This window comes from Tenrec ecaudatus, chromosome 14, assembly GCF_050624435.1.
Source record: "Tenrec ecaudatus isolate mTenEca1 chromosome 14, mTenEca1.hap1, whole genome shotgun sequence".
Taxonomy (NCBI): Eukaryota; Metazoa; Chordata; class Mammalia; order Afrosoricida; family Tenrecidae; genus Tenrec; species Tenrec ecaudatus.
Window position 1 is genome coordinate 54,618,825 of NC_134543.1, and position 22,658 is coordinate 54,641,482.

The window sequence follows — 22,658 nt, forward strand, 5'->3', positions numbered from 1 at the left end:
GTCTGGGACCAACATAGACCTGAGGTAGGTGCAGGTGAAAGAATACCCAGGTGCTACAGGGATGATAAGATGCTCTGGTGGTGCTGCTGGGTAAACAGCCGACAGCTCACCACCAGCCACTCCTCGGAGAAAGATAAAGCTGTGTGTTCCCAGAAAGACTTACAGCCTCAGACACCCTATAAAGCAGTGGATCTCAACCTGTGGGTCGCAATCCCTTTGGGGTTTGAACAACCCTTTCACAGGGGTCACCCAATTCATAACAGTAGCAAAATGCCAGTTAGGAAGTAGCAACGAAAATAATTTTATGGGTGGGGGTTCACCACACATGAGGCACTGTATGAAAGGGTCTCGGCATTAGGAAGGCTGAGAACCATTGCTTAAAGGGTCACTGTGAGTCAGAATGGACTCAATAGCAGTGGGTTTGGGGCACAGGGATTATAGGTTACATTGATTAAAACATCACTTGATAGAAAAACCTCAGGGAAAATAGATTCTTGACATCAGAACCTCCTCTCTCTTGATCACTTCTGCATAGGAGAGGGGGGAGGGGAGAGACACAGACTACAGCCAGCAGTTAGGTATCTATATAGATAACTGGTATGAAAATTGATCTCCTGAATGGAAACCCCAAAATTAATAGTAGGTATACACTGAGAAAAATGACCTGTTGCCATTGATTCTGCCTCCTGACCCACACACACACTGGGACACGGACAGAGAGGAGCTGTTCCTTCGCTCTTCCCGGGGGTCCGCTGCTTGACAGCACATTGCCAGGCCTTTCTTTCCTCTACGATGCTGCTGGGGCTCAGACCCCCACCTGTAGGTTAGCAGTCTAACACAAAGCACGGGTGCTCCCCAGGGACCACTACTAGAGCCCAAAGTCAACAATCCATAGGCTCAGATCATCTCTCTCTCCAATAACCAATGAAGCCGTTGGCATGCCTTTTTCACCATGTCACAGCTTTAAAGGCAGGGAATTCTTTATTCGGAGCAGTGGGGAATTGCGGGCAAATTCAAGAAAAGTATACACTTACAGAAATTAAAGAAAACGAGCATGTTCATCACTGGAGGGACAATGTGTTCTTTCAGTGGTTTGCTGGTAAAGCTGTGGTACAGAGAGGCGAGATTTCTCCCCAGTGATGAGAAGATGCCTGGCACTGACCTGAAAGATAATGTGAGACAAACAAGATTTTCAGAGTCATTCAAAATTCTGTTGTGGTGTTTTGTCTTATTTGTTGAAGATCCAGATCAAATTACAGAGGCTAATACTGAGAGTTAGGGGTCAATGGCGTTTAAACAAAGCCATTACAGGACCACACATACTTACCTATAAAAATTCACTGCAGGACAGGGTAGAACTGTCCCCTTGAGTTTGTGTGATCGTGATGGGAGTAGAAAGTCCCATCTTTCTCCCATGGAGCATCTGGTGGTTTGGAACTGCTGACCATACGGATCACAGCCCAATGTATATCCACTAAGCCATTCAGGGCTCCCATCATGAGTTACAGACTGGACTATCAAGACTAGACACTAAAGGGGAACCAGGTAAGGAAAGCAAGAAAGTAGGGCCCTGATCAGGGCTTGGCAGGGGGAGGAGGAGATGGGGACAGTATATCCACTGGAGTCAAGCTTGTTCCCTTAGTGTTTCCCAAAAGAAGGCGGAGGCTGGACTCCAAGGTCATCAGAAACAGAACTCCGCCTAACAGTTACCACAGATTGTAATTATATCACCATTCAGTGCTATATGTTACTACCATTACGTATTAGTCTAAAGCAGTGATCCCAGCTGAGCCAATAGGACAGAGCCCCAATTGTGGGGACATTCCCAGCAGCAGGACCAAGGACTTTTTTAATGTGATGGAAAGACATGGGCCTCATGAGCTGATAATGAGGTTTCCTTTCTAGACAAAGCATCCTATCTTAGGGGTTTAAGAAGACCAGAGCTCCAGACCTGAGCTAGGGCCCCAGGCCATGGGTTTAACATAGGGCGGGGGCCTGGTGTAAAAGTGGGGCACCACAGGTCCCACACATCTTGTTCATTCTGTGTTACAGCCATCCAAATGGGGAGCCATCAACAGGGAAGTGATGGTTTGCCCACGTGAGATCATGAATGCCACCTGTCCCTTGCCTCACCTCGGCTGAGGGCTAGAGTATAATGTCCCTGGGGGGCAGGCTGAGATGAGGACACAGGAGGTCCATGATACCATGTCCTGCCTCTGCTTTGTCCACAGCCTCCATTAACCAAATGCCCTTCACTCTCCTGAGTGCTCAAAGTCAAAGCTGCCCACCCTCTTCAACTCATGAGGCTGCGGTGGGGCTTGAAAACCATTCCCCACCCACCCCCACCCCGCCCCCAGTCCTGATCTCTCGGCTAGACAGGAGGCAATTTGGAAAATAACCATTGACCTCATTTTGCCATGAGAAGGTCAAAGTCGCATAGCCAATGAATAGCAGAACAGGGTCTGTGTGGCCCCAGAGGCCTAAGAGGAGCTTCGTGAGTTGTCGCAGTCTTGGTGAAGTCGATGCGAACCCTAGAGAAGGAAGAGTAGACCCCAGGGGTGAGCCTGGCCTCGAAATTCTGCTCTTAGGAAATGCTTCAGCAGCGCTGTCAGAGGACTGGGCCGCGAGCCACCAGGTCAGCAGCTGGGACCCACCAGTCACTCACTGTGGGAGAGAAAGACATGACCATCCGCTTCCATGAAGACTGAAAGCCTTGAAAATCCTACAGGGCAGTTCTACTCCATCCTAAAGGCTCATTACGAGTTGGAACCGACTAAGCAGCGGTGGACGAGTATAGTCACCCCGCAGTTGGGTCAAGACCAGACCCACCCATCCAGTCGGGCACCAAAAATCCAGGGATGCTCAAGTCCTTACATGAACCAAGGCATATAAGCTCCCCACATCATCCAGAATAATGGACATAGTCAGAACTCCGATGAGGCACTTCTACTCTGTCCTGTAGAATCACTATGAGTTAAAGTCAATCGAATGCCCATGGGTTTGTATCCCCCTTACACCCTTACCCCTTCTCAGTATTCCTTCCTTCTAACCCTCCTCCCCTCCCGCCCCTCCCAACTGACACCCAGCATTCTCAGGAGCCCTCTGAGACCAAAGGTACTGGAGAACAATTCCCTTAAAAAAGGAAATGTCCCTTGTGTTAATGACTTAAAGCTCAGAGGGCATATCTGTGTCTGAAAGCAGCAAAATGAGGGAAGAGAATGAGTCTGATGGCTTCCTGGCATCTCAGCACAGGGCTGAAAGGAAGGCCACGTGGGCTGGAGGTGACAGAGAGCTGCCTCACACCTGGGCGGCTGCCTGCAACCAGCAGTCCCAGGGAGAAAGAAATGAAAATGATTGTTTCGTAATGCTTTCAAACAGCCCCACAAAGGCAGCAGGGAGGAGAGGGACACGCTTGTGCTGATTTTAGATATGAGGCATCAAAACTCAGAGAAGCTGCTTTGAGCCCCAGATCAAGCCAAGAGGGGCAGAGCAGAAAGCCAGCCTGGTTCCTTCTGCTCCCCGCTGCAGTCGCCCAGCTCCTGAACTCCCTGCTACCCTGCCGTGAATAATCTCCCACTAAGCTATCCTTTGATGGGCAGGCAGGGACGATGGATAGAAAGATGTTTCTGTTTTTACAGAATAATTCATACAGGCCCCTTCTCTCAAATAGCCTGAGGCACTTCTGTGAAGAGCTCCCCAGAGGGGGATGTGCAGGGGGTGGGTAGGAGAAGGAGGAAGAGAGCTCAGAATGCCCAGATCCTTTGGAGCCTCAACAATGCCAAAGCCATTTCTTTTAACGAGGGGGTTGTCAATTTGACAGCCCCCAGATCAGGGAGGGATCAGACGTCACCACGGCTAACAAACCTGATTTGAGCAGGAGGCTGCTGTTTGGCTAACAAACCTGATTTGAGCAGGAGGCTGCTGTTTCAGCCCAGCTCTGCTCACAGTCACCTCAAACAGCCACTGTGGGGCTTGCTTGGGTGTCCTCTGCTGCCCTTTGATCAGCAGCAGCTGTCCCTACAGTGCCTGCCCACCCTCTCAGGGCTGGGAACCCTAACTGGGTGAGTCTAATGGGGGAAACTTGGCGGAGAATCCGTGACATCAGCTAGAGGGTCTCTCACCTCACTCAGGAGAAGCCCAGTCTCTATCCTCCCGAAGGGACCTCTCTCTTCTTTGCCCGCCTCACCAAATATAATCAGGTTCTCCACTCGAGCCTAATTGTTCTCTGATTGTTTTCCCACTGTGAACTGCCTTACCAAGAGGACAGAGACTATCAGTTAGGTTCCCCTGTGTCTGGCACGAGGAGCCCTGGTGGTGCAGTGGTTAAAGTGCTTGGCTGATGGCTGCTTCCATAGCGCTGTAAGGCCTTAGCAAACCCACAGGGCAGTTCAACTCTGTCGGAGAGATAACAGGCGTCAGAAGACCCTGGGTTGGGTTTGGTATCTAGCCCGGGGCTGAGCTTCATGTGTGTTGATGTCCAGGTTGAGCGCTGAAAGAAACCTGGATTTTTCTCAAAGGAAAGAAAGGTGCAGTGTTTGAGGTATAGCTTTAGGGGAGAGAGGAAGGATTTCTTTCCTCTTTGTTTATTTACAATTAAAAACGCATCCATGTGAGCGCCACAGGAGTTCCTGTTTCCTTCACTGCTCTGTCCCCGTGGTGGGAGGAAGAAGAGGCTTTCTACTCCTGTCAGTCAGTCTCAGAAACTCAAGGCAGTTCTGCCCTGCCCTCTAGGGTCACGATGAGTTGGCATCGACTCAATGGCACCGAGCTTTTTATGTCCCTGGAACGAGTGAGGGAGCTTGTTAGCTTTCTTATGAGGCTTTCTAAGCAGGCTAGAAATATTTAGAGTTGGGACAAAAGCAGGAGCCGTAGTAACACAGTGGATTAGATGTTGATGGCTCCCCTCACCGTCAGTATTTCAATGCCACCAACTTCTGTGAGGGAGTAAAATGAGGCTGTCTGCAAAGATTTTCAGTCGCAGAAAACCTAAGGAGCAGCCCCACACTATCCTGTAAGGTCCCCTGAGCTGGGACCAAATCCATGGCAGGGTTTTTGTTGTTGTTTTCTTTAATTTGGTAAGAGGCAAAATATGGGGGTGGGAACCTTCCCTCCCCTCAACTTCTTAATCCTTTTCTAATGGAAAATAAAACATTGCAAGTGGTGCACACCTGCGGAGGGGCTGTGACAGAGGACCAGATGGATTGGCACTGGCTGCAAGAACGTGCTGAAGCAGGGGAACAATTGTTCACAGCAAACGGCTACCCATCCACCCGAAGACTTGAAATCTGTCTTGGGAGCAGTTAGAATGCCCAGTAGGATACAACTGCGATGTAACTATCACTTGGCTCTCCCTCCACGACCTGAGGAATTGGAATTGCTCCCCAACCACCAACATTTTCCAACTGTGCTTGGAAAATGCAGAACCCTAGGCCGCAGAAGAAGGGGGGGGGGTGTGGGGGAGGGGTAGAGACACACAGGCAGACCCACTGAGGTGAAAACCTAATCGGAGCGATGGTTCCACGTGGGTCCGGTTCGCACCTGCCGGAGTTCACACACACTGCGGGAGCCCGCAGTGATTTTTCTTCTCATCCCCGGCCCAGATCACACCAGAGTACTGTGTTGTTACTGCCACTTTTATCATGTAAACCTGTCCTCTATCAGCATGTGCATAGGAAAAGGCAGGTCAGAGTGATGAGTGTAGGAACCGAACCGGAACCAACCATCTGCAGTGTCGATTTCATCAGCGTCCAGAGAATAACAACATTCTGGAAAAATCAAGCCTACGAATCTGGGCGTTGGGTGGAAGTTAAGGCACCCAAAACCCCCAACCAAACACTGTCAATTCTGACTCACAGCAACGCTACAATGGGGTTCCCGAGGCTTCTGTGCACCTTTATGGGAGCACATAGCCTCCTCTTTCTCCCACAGAGTGGAAGGTGGGGTTGAACCTCCGATCTCGCAGTTGGCAGTTCATCGCTTGCCCCACATCGCCACCAGGCCTGAGGAGGAGGCTGAGGACAGGCGGATGGACAGACACACACACACACACACGCACACGAACTCCCGCCAGAGCCCCCACACCCGCAAGCGGTACTCACTGCAGGTTGCGCACGACCATGTCCCACCACTCAGCCACGTAGTCGGGGTCCGGGGGCCCGGTCGCAGCGGCGGCGGCCTCGCCCTCGGGCTGCGGGGACGTCTCGCACTCCTGCCCTCCCATGCCGCGCGTCTCCGGTCCCAGTCCCCGTCTCCCCTTCCCCAAGCCACCCACAGCCTGTGGAGAGTTGACCGCTGGAGCTGCTCTGCAGCTGGGAGGGACCGCAGCGCCCCGCCCACCACCCCCTCGTTCCGCCCACCACCCCCTCGTTCCGCGGCGCGGGCTCTCCCTGCCTGCAGGTGGGCAGAGAGTCTCATCCTTCTCCGCAGTAGCGCGGGTGGCGTCGAGTTACCAGCAGCTCATGCCACCTGGGCCCTTCCTTGACTCCTACTGACCCTACTCAGCGTGGAGGTGGAGGGAGCCAGGTGAGCCGCAGAGCTGCAGCTGTGACCCCTTCCAGGGGCCCGTCTGGTCTGGCGGTGGCGAGGGACCTGCCTGCTGGCTGAGCCAACAGCCCTTAAGCCCAAGGTCTCAGGGAATGGTTCAAAGGCCCAGCAAAACCTTCTCAACCTTCCTAATCCCGCCACCCTCTCATACAGCTCCTCACGTGGTGGTGACCCCCAACCAGAACATTGTTTCCCTTGCTACTTCCTGTCATTTTGCTACTGTTATGAATCGGGCAACTCTTATGAAAGGGTCGGTCAACCCCCAAAGGGGTCACGACCCACAGGTTGAGAACCGCTGGTTTAGCGGTTGACCACTAACCTCACACACCTCTTTAAAAAAACAAAACTAAAGAATGAAAAACAACAGACTATCAATTAAACCTCTTGAAGAAGCTTGCTCCCAGTAAACTCACTTTTGGAAGGTCCTGTGTAGAACTCAGAAAGCAAGATCTGACTGGACAGATTCTAAATTCAGCACAGTTGACTGAAGAGTCGGGAGTCCTCCGGTGGGGCCGAGGGTGAGCCCGACCACTCCGGAGCAAAGCCAGCGGCCTCCTGAGAAGCTGGACGGCAAGACTGCCTCGTATACGTTGGCCATGTGGTCAGGAAGGACGTCGGTCTGAGTAAAGTAGAGGGGCAGTGACAAAGAAGAAGGCCATCCGTGTTGCACGGTGGCTGCAACAGTGCGACTGAACTTCAGGGCAATTGGGAGACTGCGCTGCCCCCCTGGCCTGACCCTGCAGTGTTTCTTCCTGCTGCCTGTGGGCTGCTCTGAGTGGAATCAACCAACAGCACACAACAACAACAGACGTCCCTCCACAAGTGTTGTGTGGGCATTCTTTCCAGCTCTGTTCATTATATACCTAGGAGTGGACTTTCTTGGCCATTTGATAAAACTACATTTTATTTGTTGATTTAAGGAATGATCAAACTGTTTTTACAAAGTAGTGGTCGGTACCTATTAACAATCCTCTGGCAACATATAAGGTCTGGGTTGTTTTTTCTTTGTCCACCTATTTCAACCTTCCTCAGCTTCCCATGTATAAACAGAGAAATCTTAAAAACCTGTTGGTGATATTGAAATGACACACTAAAGGGAAGTGTGGGATGGAGTTTGCAGCCGGGGGTGTGGGCGGAACTTCATGGAACTATTGCCATTTTCTCTCAAATGACAGGGGCGCATACAGTAATTAACTCACTCCGGACATTTGTTCTTCCATGTTGTCAAGGTTTTGTATTAAGTCTTTGCCTACCACAGAGGGAATTTTAGGAAAATTCCAGTTCCAGGGGAACACCAGAGAAGGGGAGAAGGGAGAAGGGAAGGTGGGACATCAACCAACCCAGAGACAAGGGAACAAGTGAACTAAAATCAATGGAGAGAAGGGTGTAGGATGCCTAGTGGGACTTAATCAAGGGTAATGTAACAGCGAGGAATTATTAAACCCAAAAGAAGGCTGAACATGATAGTGGGATAAGAGGAAAGTAAAATGAAATAGCGTAAAGAACTGGGAGGCAAAGGACATTTATAGAGGTCTAAATACAGGCATGTACATATGTAAATATACTTTTATATAACAATAGGGAAATATATCTATGTACTTATATCTATATGTTAAGAATTAGGTAGCAGATAGGCATTGGGCCTCTACTCAAATACTCCCTCAACATAAGAACTCTGTGTTCTAATAATCTGGCATTCTGTGATGCTCACCTTCCCAACATGATCACTGAAGACAAAATGGGTGCATGAGCAAATGTGGTGAAGAAAGCTGATGGTGCCCAGCTATCATTTAGCATCTGAGGTTCTTAAAGGTTTGAAGATAAACAAGTGGCCAGCTAGCTGAGAAGCAACTAAGCCCACATAGAACAAGTACATGTGATCATGAGGAGTCGATGAGATCAGGTATCAGGCATCTAAGACCCAGAACAAAATCATACCAAGGTGAATGGGGGTAGGGTGCATGGAGTGGAGATCCAAAGCCCAGCTGTAGACAATTGGACATCCCCTTACAGAAGGGTCACAAGGAAGAGACGAGCCAGTCAGGGTGCAGTACAGCACCGATGAAACATACAACGTTCCTCTAGTTCTTAAATGCTTCCTACCCTCTACTATTATGACCTCTATCCTACCCTACAAATCAGACTAGACCAGAACATGTACACTGCTACAGATAAGAACCTGCAACACAGGGAATCCGGGATAGATAAATCCCTCAGGACCAACAATGAGAGTAGAGATACCAGGAGGATAAGGAGGAATCGATCACAAGGATGGACATATAACCCCATCCCAGGGGGGCAAACAACAGAAAAGTAGGTTAAGGATAACAGAGGATGATGCAAGATATGAAAATAACAATCTGTAACTTATCAAGGGTTCATGAGGGAGGGAGGGCGGGAGAGGGAGGAGGCAAAAATGAGAAGCTGATATCAAGGGCTCAAGTAGAAAGAAAATGCTTTGGAAATGAAGATGGCAACATATGTACCAATGTGGTTGACACACTGGATGAATATATCGATGTGATAAGAGATATAAGAGGCCCAATAAAAATATTTAATAATAATAAAAAGAGAGTAACAATCTGGGAAACTAACTGGGGTAGTTTTTCCTTGTCTTATAGGGTTTCTATGAGTTGGCATTGAATCAATGGTATGGAGTTTGGTTTGGGGTTTTTTAATTAAAGGGATGACTTACTTGAAAAGTGAATGATCAGGTCATGATTAGGTCACTTCCCTTGTGACATGGTAAGACATGGGACTTTTTTCCTGATACCTATAAGGGGACAGAGCCAGAACTGAAGCCCACAAAACTCCCTTCCAGGGCCCTGTCCGTATGTTCCTTTTGAAATTCCTCCAGACAACCCTTAAATCTTAGTTGCTCTCCAGGGTTACCCTCTTACTGCCTTTCTCTCCTTATGGAACACCAACATTTCCTAAACCGTTCAGTATCTTTGGAAAGCTTGTGATTCGCTTTGGAGCGAATCACAGTAAAACATGTTCCTTTGGCCAGGATTTCGTCCCTTAAAAGTCTGTACCTGGCTAATGTTCTTTGAGAACCTCTAATGTGTTACTCTGGGTAGACTAGAGAAACAAATCCATGGACACACATATGTGTATAAGAAAGAGATTTATATACAAGAACAATTGAACATTGAGAAAACACCCCAGCCCAGTCCAGATCAAGTCCATAAGTCCGATATTAGCGCAAATGTCCAATGCCAATCCATAAAGTCCTCTTCATATTCACGAAACTCATGCAATGATGCTGAATGTAGAAAATCACAGGCCAGTGGGTAGAAAGTCTTTGGATCCAGTGGCATTGGAAACATCTCAGCCCTGGTAGGGGTCTCTGCATGGCTTCTCCAGCACCCAGGGCGGAATCAGGGTGGGTCCATGTGTCTTATCAACTGCTATGTCTCCCAGGGTGTGAGCAGAGAGTCTCCCACTTCCAAAGAGGAAAAAAATGGGGATTCCCAGAAAACTTCAGGGAAGGCTAGGCCCATGCAGAAGCCTCATTGGCTATGACCTGATTTAAAGGATAGACTCTATTCCTAAATACTTCATCCTTAAATTGACAATTATATAACTACCACATCTAGGAAGGGGTAGGTGGTCACGATTTGTCATCAAGTCTCCAACTCATGGTGCCTTGATGTGTAACAAACCGTTGCTTGGTCTTGTTCCATCTTCATGACCTTTGCTGTGTTTGAATCCATTGTGTGAGCTATTGTGTCCATCCATCACTTGCAGGCTTCTCTTTATTCATGGATCCTTTTCTAACAATTGGTCTTTTCGGATGATGAGTCCAAAGTAAGTCAGTCTCAGTCTTGTCATCCCACTGCTAAGAAGCACTCTAGTTCTGTTTCTTCTGAGACCGATTGCTTTGTTTTTCTGTCCGTCCACGGTACATTCAGTACTATTTGCCAACAGCACCGTTTGAATGCAGGAGGAGAAGCCAGAATTCGGCATTTCATAATGTCCATTTTATCCTTTTCTGCCTCCTCCAAAGCTTTTTGTCTTGTAGGAGTCCCTCTCTTGAAGAGCAGCTTCATCCCACACCAAGTTTCTCACACCAGAAACTTGACATTTCTCATTGGTTCCTCAGTTTCCCAGAATTTCAGAATTCCCTCTAGATAGAACTAAGATATGTCTTGATGTAGTATGTGTTCATCCAACCAATAATCACTAAGCATATTTTATATTTTTTCCAGCTCGAATTTTAAGGACAACACCTACATGTCGCACGTGCTAAATAACAACCTGAGAAGTGTCACCGGATCATCCAGGATCATGCGCCCAATGAGTAGTACAGATACACCCTCCTGCTGCAAAGATTAGTGGGCTGAGGAAGTCAGGCAGGGAGCTCATGAAGATCTAAGGCTTAGAAAGAGTCTTCAAGATGAGAAATAATGTGGCTGGCCTAAGAGGCCCATCAGATGCCGAAACTGGAAGAGATATCAGCAGTCATCCACCAGCACTCTCCTTTGACATAGACCCAAGGAGTCTAAGTGATGGATGACCAGCAGCATTCATTCAGTATGTACTGAGTGCCCAGTGGAGGCTGTGCTCAAGGGACAGCATGGTCTACACTCATTCAAAAGAGCAAGTAATGTGAGACCAATTCTCAGCACCTGGTACTTGGCCAAAAACCTAAACCTATGTCAGAGTATCCCCAGGGGCCAGTCTATAAGCTGTGTGGTGATGGGAAGTTGGTGAAACCGCCGGATAGTTATGAACAGGGTTACTAATCCTTGAAAAGAGCAGAATTTAAATCGTTAATGATAGGTTGGGTAGGCACTAATTATCTCTGCCTCCTGAGTAATAATCAGGGTGGAAGAATTTCCCCAGCTCACATTATCCAAGAGCTTATCAGATTGTCAGGTAAGAGATTCTGACACAGTCCTTACATTGTTCATTCCATTAGAGGTGACACACAGCTAAATTCCTGGGCTGGTTTATTAAGAGAAAATAAACAGGAAGATTCAGGTGGTGCTGTTTACTGCTACTTGAATTCTTAAAGGAAAGCATTCTCAAATAAATTGAAATCCAGGGTACTTCATGGATCCACAGGCCAGCCTGAGGGTAAATAATGATTTACCCACAGGCCAGCCTGAGGGTAAATAATGATTTGGGGGGTTTTCCTCAAGGAAAACAGCAAAATTAAGTGAGAAGGCAGACAGATTTCCTGCTAGAAAAGAGAGCCCCTGCCTGGAGAAAGGGTGAAGATAGGCATAAGTCAACCACCTCAGGTAAAGTAAACAGGGACTGGCTTTTCAGTCCCACGCAATCTGTAAGGGCTTCTAATTCTGGGCTTCTAATTCCTGGCTGCTACAATCCGTTGGAATTAAGCTAGCAAATCCTCTTTGTTTAGACGCCAAAGGCAGCCCTGCCCACTGCCTCATTTTCTTCACCGAGTCCTTCCTGTCCATGCCTGAGTTTCTATGTACTCTCAGCAAAGCTTGAAATTAGTGTATTGATTCATCTTTGCCTTCAGTTGAGTTGTTAAACCAATAGAAAGAGACCCCCAGGGACTTTGATGAGCTTGGGAGCTGGGCTGCTCTGAAGAAGGATGTCAGGTAGCCTCAGGCGGGTCTGCGCTATCTTCTTCGAGCTGGCTGGCTTGATGAGGCTGGCAAGGACCCGTCCTGAGAGAAGACTTTTAAAATAATAATGTGTAGTGTGAGATGAGATCACAGATATGAAAGCATTTCCTTGAAGTTAAAAATAAAATGAGCCAATTCACCAGGCCGATGCACAGTATTGCTATTATTTATTAATGAAGATACGGTGATCCTCTCTCCTGCTGTCCAACTTCTAGGCGTATTTACCCGCATTCTCTTGAAAAGACCATCGCTGGCCTTCTGGCTTCTCAGCTACCAAGGAAGTTTAATGACTAACAGATGCTACTGTATACACCCCCCTGCCCCTCCGTGGACCATGCAGCCAGCCATTCTCTCCCCACCAAGGCCAAGGAATGAACAATTGATGTCAGCAGGCTTCCTCCTCCCTTACCGGGTGAGAGACAAAGAGGCGTGTGGGGGTGGGGGGCGGGGTGCCCGGGGATGCTCTTCTTTCTGCCTGCTGTGCATCAAAGAAATTGGTGACTCCCAACCCAGCAGGCAAATTACTTAGCAAACCCCAGCTCATGAGTACACAGGGGAGGGTTGAGTCGGGCTGCAAAGTGACCAGTGAAACAATGTCTAAGCAGATCCTCACATTTGGCATTCAAACCTGTAGTAGTCTTGGCCTATAGAAATCAAGAATCCTTTTGGTGTCTGGTGCCATTTGCCAGGTTTACAATAAAGTGTCCTACAAACCAGGCTGTAAGTGCAACCCCGCATCTAGCATAGCGCCTGTCACAATGGAGATGTTCAGGATTCTGTAAAATGAAGTGCTTGAAAAACTTGAATCTGTACAGGAGCAGGTTCATCCAGCACCACAAGATGCCCAACTTCTCATCACAGACCTCTGGTCTCGTGGGATCCACATCTGTAAACTGCCCCATGTGTGTGCGCTCCGGCAAACTTAAAACCACTGTACTTTTATCATCTCTGCCTTTCTGGGCAAGCAAAGGGGCTGGAAGATGTATGGGAAAGGCCTGTTGCGACTCCACCTCCCTGTTTTCCCCTTGGTAACCGTCGGACAGGTTCCGAGATTCATAGCCATCCTGCCCATATGTAAAGTTGGGGTTCCACTGAGCCTACCTTTGACCCCTATAAAGATTTAACATGCAATCCTTCCCTTGTGCAACTCCAGTGAGCAAGCATCCGTGAAATGTCAACTGTCCTATGACACCGTGCTAGGTACTGGAGAGGGGAAGTATCATCATGGCCCCAGATCTCAAGCAGTGACATTACAATTAGGTAGGGTTCGTTCGTCTGCATTTGTTCTACAGACAGATACTGAGCATCTACATTGCACCAAGTACCTACAAATTTGGAGTGTTAGGGATTTCATGCTACCAAGACTGCTTCCCTGCTCACCTGACGCTAACATCTCAAGTAGGAAAGGTAAACAAATAATCATCCAAATAACCCAGTTGTCAGTCAGTGCTCCCAGAACCAAACACACTGCCGTCCAGCCGACGCTGACTCACAGTGACCCCCGTGGGTTTCTGAGACAGTAACTGTTACAGAAGTAGAAAGCCCAGTCTTTCTCCCACTGAGCTGCTGGTGGTTTCAAACTGCCGACCATGTGGATCACAACCCATTTTGTAACCCCTACCCCACCAGGTACATGATAATAACACAAAATCAGGTAAGAGGGATTTTCTGAGGGCTGAACGCCAGCCAGCGTTCTGGAACCCAGGTGGGAGCACAGCTTGCGGGATTCAAAATCTGACCAGGTGCTTGGTGTGACTGAAGCATCGAGAAAGAGGGGTGGGAGGTGGGGGAAGAGATTAGAGATAACGTCGGCAGCACAGGCAGGGGCCAGATCTTGTCAGAGCTGACTACCTCAGGCTATTCAACATGTGAGTCATCCTTGAACCAGCAGCCGCAATGTCACCTGGGAATTTGTTGAAAATCATCACCACCCCATCTCCACTTCCCTTCTCTCATGATCATGCTGCTGCTGCTGCTGTTGTCAGATGATATCAAGTTAACTCCAACCCATAGCAGCCCCGTGTACAGCAATGAAACAGGATCTGGTCCTCGCCATCCTCCCAATTGTTGCTACATTTGCGCCCATTGTTGCAGCCACTGTGTCAATCCATCTCTGTGGTACTTATATAATTTCATGTCAATTTGTTAAATAGGCTAGAGGGGTGGAGTCTAGCCTGTCAATCAGGTCACAGCCTGATTGATGCCTCCTTGTGGGCATGGCCTTCTCCTGAGGATTCTGGGAGTTTTCCTCTCTTTCGCCCTGGAGGTGGGACACACACTCTTGCTGTGAGACGTTCTTGTTCACAAGCCACATGGGGCTATGCTAATGGCAGCCAGAGCTCTGGAGCTGGAGGAGCCACGTGGAGACCCACGCCAGCGCTGAGATGCTTCCACCACCACTGGATCCACAAGACTTTTCATCCACAGGTCTGTGAGCTTCCTACATTCGCATCATTGCATGTGTTCCGTGAGTCTGAAGAGGAATTTATAGACTGGTATCAGACACGTGGGCTAATATTGGACTACGGACTTGATCTGAACTGGGCTGGGATGTTTTCTTAATATGCAATTACTCTTTGATATAAAGCTCTGTCTTTCACACACATGAGTGTCCCTGGATTTGTTCCTCTAGTCAGCCCAGAATAGCACCGTCTCCTTGAGGGCCTGCCTCTTTTTCTTGCTGAGCCTCTATTTTACAAGCACGATGTTCTTTTCAGGAGATTTGGCTCTCCTGATAACATGTCCAAGGTACCTGATAGAGATGAGGTTTCACCATCCTCACTTTCTTCCAGGCAGACTTGTATGTCTTTCCGGCAGTCCATGGCAATTTCAACATCTGCACAGCATCATTACTCAAATGCACTGACTCTGCTCTGGTGCTTCTTATTCAGAGGACTCTCACATTTAGGTGGCACACATCTGCCTCCCCTGTAGAGAATGAGGATTGTTGTGTTAGTCCCGGTTGACTAGAGAAACAAGTTCATAGACACTCATATGTGTATAAGAAAGAGCTTTTGTGTATTGAGAAAATATCCAAACTCAGTCTAGATCAAGTCCATAAGTCTGATATTAGCCCGTGTGTCCAATACCAGTCTATAAATTCCTCTTCAGACTCACAGAACACATGCAATGATGCTGAATGAAAGAAGATCACAGGTCCATGGATGGAAAGTCTTGTGGATCCAGTGGCAGTGGAAGTATCTCAGTACTGACATGGGCCTCCATGTGGCTCCTCCAGTCCCAGGGCTCTGGCTTCATCAGCATAGCTCCATGTGGCTTGTAGACAGGAATGTCTCACAGAATGTGTGTCCTGCCTCCAGGGAGGAAGACCAGAGTTCCCAGAATCCTTAGGAGAAGGTCATGCCCACACAGAGGCTATAACCTGATTGACAGGTTAGACCCCTCCCCTTCGCCCAATTGACAGGAGATTCTGTAGCTGCCACAGTGTGTGATATAAAGGAGGTGATACATGTGCCTTCCTAGAAATGTCCCTAAGGAGCATTTATTCCTCCTTCCTGCTGTCCGGAGTTCAAAGTTAAAGTGACTGCTTCAACAGCTGTCTTGTGCCAAAAGATCTCATTGAAAAATGGATGTGATTCAAGGTGAGGCAAGAAGACAGAGTAGCCTGTGTTCCTAACCCTTTAGAAGTAGTCAGCTCTGCCCTGACTACTATTCAAACTCCAAAATATAAAAAAGAAATGTTCTTTAAGTCACTGTTGTTCAGATTTTTCTGCTACAGCTGAATTTAATGTCAACTAATTCATGCTCTATGATATATCATATTTCCTAATAGATTTCCTTGGGTAAAATAAATAATGCTAGAAGATATATATTTGTTGGGTAGCTTCAGTAACTCCCAATAAACCCTGACCCACTTCTATATCCTTCATGGATGTACATGCAGAAATCTAAGAAGCACCATACACACCTATACCATACCACACACACCAACACCACACCACACACACACACACTCCTCAGCCACATGGTGGAGAAGAAGGTAACTACAACAGAGGTCAGTAGCAAAGACAAAGGCACAGGCCAAAGATGGGCTCAGGTCTGCTGCTGCTGCTGACCTTCCAAGTCACATAGAAAACTAAAGGCAGAGCACCCCCACCCTCCCATCCCTAACCTAGGCCAAGTCTAGGAAATGGTGGCATTGACTCCTCCTTTTGAGATTTCTAAGCATTTGAAACAAACAAAGGAGAGCCTCTGATTTAAGAACTGGAAGGACTGAAGAATGTAACCATCTTCAATGGCCATTTCAGCGGACTGTTGCATGAACGAGTGGGGAGGGAGGGAGAGCTCACTGCCATGAGCCCCAGTGTTCTCCCCAAATAATCACTCAGTTGAAAACAGCAGATCTCAAGCAATCCCCTCCAGCTCCCACATCTAACTGAGCAGCCTCGGTGTTTATGGAGCAAGGGGCGGCTCACACAAACTATACCACGGAAGAAGAAGGCCCTTTACAAAACCTGTCAATTCTCCTGAACACAGGGAGGGCTGATTTTGGGGGTTTTATTGTTTGTTTATTTGGGGGGGCTTCTCTGTTTTGTGGTTTTGTTAGCAGTACACGTTTCTTCGAGTGTGAGCGGAGGCCCTGGTCTAGGAGAGAAGACAGTGTGCCCAAGGGGTCAGGCCGGACACTCTGGGGGAGGAGAGCCTGCGGAGAGTCTTGTGAGGGCGCTGGCGGGCGTGGGGCATTTCGAGCACCCTGAGGCTCCCTGGTCTGGGGCTCCTGGGTGGCGGTGGCAGCAGCAGCTCACACTCTGCTCACCTCATCCGGGGCCCGCAGGCAGACTCCGGCACCCCGGGGTCTCCTGTGGACGTGGCAGTCCTCCTGGGCCCCACCTGAGCTTCTCAGCCTGCAGCGGACGGGAGCGCTGCCTCACCTTCTTGCCCAGGGCCCGGTGCATCCGCTGGCGCTGGCCCTGGCTGCAGGAGATGCCGTCTTCCTTGCGGGCAGTCTTCCTTAAGAAGCTCTCCGCCGGGGCGTCAGGTCGGAGGATTCCCAGTATGGTAGGTTGCCCAACTCTGTCTCCCGAAATCCAATCCGTCACCTCTAGGGAGGGTCAGCTTCGAGCTGGAGGAGCCACCAGCCGGTCCGGCAGGGACTTCTTCGAGGCTTGGACAACGACCCATCAATTTCACACAGCATCCCGCCCTCACGGAGAAGTGGCTCGGGGTCCCCCCAGCTTGCTACCCTCTGCCGCTGACGGCCAGCCCCGTGCAGAGGGGCAGGTGGGCAGTCAGCTCCTGGTCGCGCTCACCTCTCTGAGTCGTCATCACTCGATGACGCCGTCCAGCACCCCAGCCTGCCTCCTGTTGGTCTTTCTGCCCAGGACAAGGGTGACCCTGCACCAGGAGCGCAGCCGGTGCCGCAGCCGCTCCTCCTGCCGCCACCAGAGCTGGCCGGGCCTCCGGCTGCCGGTCTCATGGAACCAGACGACATAGTAGTGTGTTTTCTCGGGAAGGGGTGATCATTAGCAGGACTTACATCTCTAATATAACCATAGGCGCTCCCTCTAAGGATCAAATTGATTCCTTCCGCAAAGGCACATGAATTGCAATAATAATAATAAAAGCGGGGTGGGAGTGGGGCGATATAATGACGTCTTCTAAACGGAAACTCTTGTGAAAAAAATCCACTCCGGTCATGCAGCTCTTGCTAACAAGCTAAAACGCTACTTTGATTCTGTACCATTGGTTGTCATGGGAAGGAATAGGCTGAGGTTTCTGCGATCTGGGGCAAAGCTTAAAATTGACCAGCTCTGTGCTGTGATTTTTCCATCAGACGCACGGGGGCAGGAGTGAGCCAAGGAGAGCTCGAACAATGGTGACACATTTGCCACGGAAAGTTGGAATCAAGTTCTGTTGAAAACGGTTTAAACCAAACCAAAAAATTATTTTAAAAAACCTTTAATTTTATAAATCAAAATAGTTTATTCTTTTAGCTCCCCTTTACTGTTTAAGGAGCCTTGGGGCGGTTCCAAACTGCAGCTGCTCCACCGGAGAAAGAGAAGCCCTCAGCTCTCAGACAGATTTGCAGACTTGGACTTGGCTCTGTCGTACCGGGTCACTATGTGTCGGAATCTAGCTCACAGCAATGGATTTGGCTGGGTTTTTAATTGCTTCATTTTCTAGCATCTTAAAAATAATCATTTTTAAAATTGTTTTTCCTATTGATTTTTTAGCGCTTTTAGGAACGACGGATCATCTCCTGAGAAAGCTCTTCCTGACCAGGCCCAATAGTAGTCCGAAGAGCGCTAGTGAAACAGGTCAGCCCCACAGACTCGGAGAGCATGCGCCGTGTGTGTGGTGCACAGGTAACAAAGGCAGCCTTTGTGGGGAGCCCACTTGGGATGGTGCTGATGAAACTGTCAGAGGGAATCTGTTTCCAGAGCTTCTTTTGAAATGGGGAGCACAGCAACACGCCCTCTTCCTCCCCAATCAGGGGTCTGTTTCGTCCCTGCCTATCTGAAAACTGATTTCTAGTATGCCCCAGACAGACACGTCCGCTGAAGACCCGCTTGCTTTCACTGCAGGCAGGAAGTACCACAGCGGATCCATCTTTGAACACCCCCCAACCCCAACCCCAAAGAGGCAGCAGTGAGAAAGACCAGGAAACAAAAGACAAGGACTTGGGGTGAAGTGGGTGTTGATGGAGGGCAGGTTGAGCCTCCCAAAGGGGGTGTTAGAGAATTGCACCCCAGTCAGAAGGGGGAAGTTCTGGGCCACAGGCCACGTGGCCACAGAATAGCCTTAAAAGGGACAGCCAAGCCAGGACAGCCCCTCTCCATGCGGCTGACAAGGGCCCTTTGTCAGGCTGTCAGACTGGGGTGTGTTTTCAGAGTCAGCAAGGGCTGCCCTTTTGGCCAGAGCTTTCTCCTCACACAGCTGTTGCTTCTGCTTTCAAAAGCCCCAGCCTATAGGTGCTGGGCTTCCTTTGCCTTTGTTGGGCAGTGGCAAGAGTTGGAAAAGTGAGAAGAGCTTTAAAGGGGGGCTGGAGGGGTGTGGGCATAAGTTGCAAGGAGACAGGGCTCTGGAGTCACTGAGCAAACTGAAGGCATTAGTCATCTGCTCCCAGGGAAACATTGGCCTCAAGTTCAGGCGTTTGGAACCCAAAGATCCAGGGGCCCCCAGAAAGGTGGTCCTGGTTTATTGAACACTTAGATGCTGGGTCGTCATTGACTGCTTTGTCTGAGCTTGGGACATTTTCCATGACCCTGAGCTGTGCAGTAGCCAGTCAGTAAGAAAGAGGGAAGGCAGGAGTCCAGTTCCAAAGCCTGCTCTTTGTTCCACTTCTCTGCCACAAGGGATAGAAAGGGTTCCTTGCACTTGCAGTTTAAATACGTAGAAAGCAAAAAAAATAAATAAATACGTAGGTTTTTTTCCTCCTTCACCACAAAGGAAATATGTTATTATTGTTGTGGTTAGGAGCTGTCGAATTTCTTCCAACTCAACCCTATGTACACCACCCCGAGCTGGGCCATTCTCACAGTTGTTCTGGGGCCACTAACCATGAGATCAGCACTCAAAATGACCGGCTGCTCTGTAGGAGACAGAAAACTGAGGCTGCGACTCCCATCAGGCATTGCAGTCTCAGGAACCCACAGGGCAATCCTATCCTGCCCCATAGGGTTGCTATGAGTCACAACTGGCTCTATAGCAATGGGTGGCAGTTAGATTTTGTGTCAACTTGCCGCTGTGTGAACTTATCAATCAGGTCACAGGCTGATGATGCCTTCTTAGGGGTGTGGCCTTTCTATAAAAGAGATACTGGGAACCTCACCCCTCTCTTGCCCTTCACTTTCCTCCTTGCTGGGATTCTTTGTCTGCCTGCAAGGGAGGCCCCATGCAGGACACTGGGCCTGGTTGGCTAACCTCCCGGCGATGCTCTCACCGACCTCAGATCCAGTGACTCTGCACCCACCAGCCTAGGATCTAGCTCCCTGCTGCTGCGTCGCCTTTCTGCATCATTGGCCTGCAGCTTTGTGAGTCTGTAAAGGCCTCAGGCAAGCATCAGACCCATCCATTTCAATTGGGCTGGGTTGGGATGCCTTCTTGATATAAGATGAGTTCTTGCTATTCAGCTCTTTCTGATGCACATATGTGTCACTGGGGTTGTTTCTCTAGAGAATCAGCCTCACACACATGCATACATATTTCCATCAGTTTATTGCTCGGTGCAAAACTAAACACACTTTTATTTATTCACACATGCGGCTGCAGCCCTTTGAACCCCTTTAATGTGCCTTTTAAAATCCAAACCGACAATGTTCATTGCAGTATGATTCACAGTAGCCAAAATGGTCTATCAGCAGATGAGTGGGTAAACAAAATGCTATACATACAATGGGATATTTGTAAGTCAGAAAGAGAAACGGAGCCCTGTCACCTGGTAGGACATAGAGGAGCCTTGAAAACCTGACGCCGGTTGAAATCAATCAGACACGAAATGGACACATGCTGTATGATCTCCTTTATCTACAAATCTAGACTAGGCAAGTGCATAGAGACCAAAGTCCACCAGGGCTCGCCAAGGGCAGCTAGCAACCGGTAATTGGGAGGTACTGATTAAGGGGTACTCTTGCCACTCTGGGGGTCTTTCTGCGTGTTTGCTTTGCTTCGAAGACCCCAGTCTCCACCATTGAAGAAACATTTGGAAACTGGGAGGGGTGCTTGTTGTACAACATGTGACTATAATGAATACGACTGAAATGTATATTTTTAAATGATTAAAATAGCAAAATGTTATAATATATGAACACACATATGTATGAATGTACATCTAAGCAAGCACAATTATGATTTTTTTATCTGCACTAAATCAGAGATCACCTGTGGGACTAGTACTTGGAGGCCAAGGCAGTTTTAGTTTTATATCTTATTTGTTATTCTTCTGTGTCACTAACATTTTAAAATATGAGTTCTGAATTTAAAGAAAAAGTTTCAATTCTGAAACTTAAAAAAAAGAAAGGGAAGGACAATTTGAAGAAAAGGCATGACCTCATCCAGGACTCAGCCCAGCAGGCCAGGATTTTATTGTGTTCTTAAATACACAGTTTAAATCTTATGACGACTGTCGTTGCCTCCTTTGCTAAGCAGTGTCCCTGGATGCCTGTTTCCTAGGAGCCAGCCGAAGGCTTCCTTCCTCTGCCCAGCCTCGTTCTCGCCCTCCACACACACCACTTTTTCACTCCCTTCCACCGAAGGATGATGCCGTCAGCCCCAAGAATTGGCCGGGAAACAGCTCAGTGCAGACGGGGCCACTGAGAAAGACAGTGAGATAAACCCACTGAGCGTGCAGTCCTTTGAAAAGCAAATTGCCAGGAGAGCAGCCATGAACGGACTGCTCTTTATTGTTAACCCTTTTGTCCTTTGGCTTTTATTTTCCCTTCTTGAGTCCACTCAGCCTCCAGACTCCTGCTGAATGCGCAAGCGGCCTGCGCCTGGCTCTGGGCAGCTCGGGGTTACAAAGAGAAGGAGGAAGCCACTGTTCCTGTCAGGAGGGCCAGACATCCTGTGCAGGAGGGCCACAGGGAGTGAGGACGTGGAGGGAGCCCAGAGAGCTCGCCCAGGGGGGTGCAGTCAGCCCAGCCTGGGGTCAGAGAAGGGACTCAGGAGGAGGTGCCTGAGGCATCTTAAAGGACAAAGAATAAGAGAAAGGAAAAGAGGAGGTAATTGTTGTTGTTGTTGTTGTTAGGTGCCATTGAGTTGCTCCCAAGTCATGGCAAGCCTATGCAAACAGAGTGCGACACTGCGTGGTCCTGGGCCACCTGTATGTTTGTTCCTCTGCTTGAGTCCCTTGTTGAACTGCTGTGTCCATCCATCTCATTGAGGGCCTTCCTCTTTCACTATCAGTAGATCCAGGGCAGAGGCATGCAAGATGGCAAGTGCCAGAGCTCATCTTAAAGCAGGTGTTCTTAACCTGGTAGAATTCAGAGGGACCATAAACTTGGTAGGGAAAACTTCATCTTTGTTCTTCTGAAATGTATCAGATTCATCAATGATGAATGTAAGCAAAAGACTGTCAGAGCACTGGAAATATGTTTTATTTTGTCCCCAATAAAAATCGCAGCTATATTCACATCGCACTTTTATATCGTGTTTCAGTTGTGCATATCTCAAGGTCTCACTTGTGCTCATAACCTATGGTAATTAGACCTGATGTTGGGTGTGGTTGTTTAACACCACAAAAGCAAAAGAATACAACAAGCTCATTGTCATCAAGTCAACTCCAACTCAGATGACGGAGTAGAACTGACCCATATGGTTTCCAAGGTCGTCCATCTTTATGTGGCAGATGGCAACATCTTTCTCCCTTGGAACAGTGGATAGACTTGAACTGCCAACTTCTTGGCTAGCAACTAAGCACTTTAGCCACCGCACCATCAGGATGCCTCCCTTGAGCCCTATGGCCACATATTATATTAACTATATCAGAAGTTTCATAATTTTGAAAACTTTTAAAAGATTGTTTCCCTTGTATTTTATGTATTCAAAAGCATT